Here is a 3,535-nt window from a genome sequence, read left to right as displayed (position 1 = left end):
ATTTGGGAACACAGTTCCTCTTAATAAAGACCATTGTACGTCTTTGCAATTGTGGCTGTCCATTGTTATTGTTACATTCTATCTACACCTCTAAACTCTTCAAGGAGACTGTGACAAAATGGTCATTTAATTTCTCCTTAAACTGATGGATTCCTGACAGGTAGTGTTAGCTTTATGCATTGGGCTAGGATTGAGGGTTTAGCACTGGTTTGGGAGAGGCCTTGTTTTGGAGCTAATCTTAAGGAGGCCTTGAGGAGAGCTTATTGTTCATAATAAAGGGTAGGTTTAAGAGTTAGCATGAGTCTAGACCTGAAGGTTGAAATATGTACTGAGCGCATCTCCACACTTCACAGTCTACATCTGCATTAAGTGGTATTATCAGCATGATGTTTTGCTATGAAGGTAGGTTATTGCATAAAAATACAAATGAATAGACTGAGAGTTCCCTTGAAATCTCTTGTACCTTGTACTTCAGTAGGGAGCGACAGCATTCAATCTTTCTTGTCACTCTACATACAACTCCCATTGGGTTTCCTGTCCTTGTCTTTCCAGAATGCTGGGGTGGTGGGATTCCCCAGGGGTACAACGGGCTCGGGACTCCCAGGGCTGGGACGAGTCTGTCAGACTCTAGCGGCTACCTAGTGAAACAGTGACTCCAGGAGCCTGCGGGCTCACAGTGATGTCAGTGAGGGACACAGCTCTCCTCCAGTCGGTGCTGAATCTCCTATTCTCCGATACGGAGCCTGTGACATATCAAAAGGCGTAGGAGGAGTCCGTCTGCAGTTCCTCACTCTCCCCACGTCTGCACAGGGGTGGCGTTGCACTGAGCTAAGACCGAATGAGGAGGGCGTGTAATAGTGTATGCAATAAAAAAAATACAGAAAACTGGAATGGGCAGTTTACCTCTTATGATTATGGGCCCTCTGTTATACAGTGCAAGTACAAAAACAAAACAACGTACAATCAGACACAGAGCGGCACAGTGCTGTGTGCTTTCAGCACAAGAATGATTCCTCAGATGTGTGGAAAACAATTTTGGTCTCCATTTGGACACATCAGGGTCTTCTTAAAGATTTATTGTATGCATTGTAACTCTACTTAGAAAAACGGCCTTGAAGCTTGTACAGTCTTTTACTCAGCTGCGGTTGCTATGGCTTCTGCTCCTTGAACCAGACAATGTCTTCTACACAGTGAGGCCTTGAGCCTGACTGCGCAGTCTGAGGGCTCCCCACACGCTCGGCCTTGCTGTCAAGCACAAAAACCGTGAACTGAAAGAACAGCACAGAGAGAATCACCACTCCCAGACGTCTGCGAGCAATATATAATTGTTGGAGCTTTTTTGTAAGTTTAAGCTCATTTTGTTGGCAGATATTCTTCTCTCGTAACTGATTATTGTTTAAAGATGTGTGCTGTCATTGTAGGGATCTGAAAGTTCATGGTAATGTTTTAATTTTTTATGTCTAATGTATTTTTTAGGTCTGCACTGCAGATTCAAATTATTCAAACTCTAATTAGAGTACACATGTAGATGACTGTACTTTAGGAACTGAAACACTAAGATGTTGGCATGGGTGTCACGCGAATTATGTGAATTTCAATATCCAGACCACACAAGATTTAAAAATGAACAACATTTCTCTCTTTTTATTGGACGAGCTAAAGTCTTTGGCAGGTCTTCTGAGCAACTAGCTGTAAGGGAATTTGCTGGAAAACACAATGTTCTAAAAGAATGTATGGACACAAAACACCAGAACTGTAAGTGTTTTTATTTAATAACAAATTGGCCCCAGAAAAGCTCAATTATTTTTACAATATTACTTTCATGGGGCTGCAGTACAAAATAATTTGCTGAAGCCAATTGCTGTATCCAGGCAATTAAGCTGTACCAAGAAATCAAATAGAGGGTTTCATTAAAATTAATTAATCTTTGCCAATCCTATTATAATATGAATAAAGACTTTCTTTAATATATCATAATGTATTATTATGTATTATTATTGTTGTTGATGTTGTTGTTGTTGTTGTTGTTTTTGTTGACTTTCAATAATTTATTTTGGATTTCAACCCAGAAAAACACTCTAATTTGTAAGACTAGAGCAGGGTTTTTTTTTTCTATAAAGCAGCTGGGAGCAGACAGATAGATCAGCCGTCTTCCAGGCCAGTTCGATATCATTCACCAAATACATTACAGGACTAAATGAGCAAAAAAATTTATTAAAAACATCAGGACTGCCCTAGATATACGTATGGCTCAGACACTGAGCTCATGCATGACGGAGAAGAGTAGAGACACTTATTTTATGGGAGTTTTAAAAGCCAAGTTAACGATAAAGCAGTTTGGATTTTTTTTTAAACTATAACTGCTTTGTCATATTTGGGCCAAAATACTGTTATCATTGTGAAGTGGCTTTTCATAGGAACACAGCCTTAATCAAGCACTTTGAAATAATCATCTAATTAAATCCAATTTTATACTGGGTCCTTCCCGACATGCAGCTTTAATAAGTATATCAACACTTTTCATTCTTGCAGGCTGTATCTCATTAAACCTGCAAAAAATATATGGCCCAGGGAGAGTATTTTGCAATTTGGGCGTAGCTATTAGTGATCTCATATGCGATGGTATCTTGTGCTGTTTAATTTAGCCATCACTTATTTCATTTAGCATGGGGGGATTTAGGCTAGCACTGACTTCACTGAATTAACGAAAAAGGAGTAATCTTTCATTAAAGCTACCCAAACATTTCAAACATAATCAGACTTTAAAACTAGGCACAGAGAAAGCGAAAAATTAGACTTTCCTACACTAACCGTGAAAAAAGTTTCCTCTTCTCTCCTCTCCTCTTACATGCAAGTTTATTCCAAATGTGTTACTGTTTTGTATAGATATTCTGTAGCATTACAAATAACATAGATTACTCAGTGATTTTTCTTGGTGTGGCTTGACGAAAAGGCTATATCGGCCACAACGTTGTGTTTTCTCTCTTCTCTTTTCAGCATGGAATAAACCTGTTTCTTGTTCCTTTGCAGACAACGCATGCTGGCGCAGCTCCCCACCTGAACTACTACAAATAACATTGTCTCTTTGTAAAAACCACCAATGACAAACGGCAATAATAATCAAAACCAGACCTGCACCGATTGTATATGAACAAATTGATATGTGGATATTACCTATAATTTATATCTTAAGGGAAAATAAATACATAATGTATAAGTGTGAATAAAGAAAAATCTATACTTTTAAATCTTCTGAACTAAAAAGCAATATTTTTCTTTTAAAGAATAATAGCACTTTTGACATTCTGAACTTCGGTCTTTAATTCTGTTGTATAATCCATCTCTGTCAGGCCTGTTGCTTGGCAGTAGGGTTTGACCTATGTCTGAGTGGAAAATCCAGGATTTTGATCACTTAAGGTGACGTTATTGACAGAATTGCTCTGGGCTGTGGAATTCAGCATTCACCCCCACCCCCAACCCCCAGCACACAAACACACAATAGACCTGTGTTGCTCCTTTTAAACAAAAGGAAATG

General features: G+C 38.8%; 1 long non-coding RNA gene across 1 annotated transcript; it reads left to right on the top strand.

Moving 5' to 3' along the window:
- The first annotated feature begins 1,216 nt into the window (after positions 1 to 1,216).
- LOC107078741 (uncharacterized) lies at positions 1,217 to 3,192 on the top strand. Its single transcript, XR_001479707.1, has 3 exons — positions 1,217 to 1,341; positions 1,657 to 1,755; positions 3,031 to 3,192. It is a non-coding gene; the product is annotated as an uncharacterized lncRNA (long non-coding RNA).
- The last annotated feature ends 343 nt before the right edge of the window (positions 3,193 to 3,535 follow it).

This window comes from Lepisosteus oculatus, chromosome 12 (genome assembly GCF_040954835.1).
Source record: "Lepisosteus oculatus isolate fLepOcu1 chromosome 12, fLepOcu1.hap2, whole genome shotgun sequence".
NCBI classification, from domain to species: Eukaryota; Metazoa; Chordata; class Actinopteri; order Semionotiformes; family Lepisosteidae; genus Lepisosteus; species Lepisosteus oculatus.
Note: the sequence above shows the minus strand (reverse complement) of the source record. Positions and strands in the feature narration are given on the sequence as shown.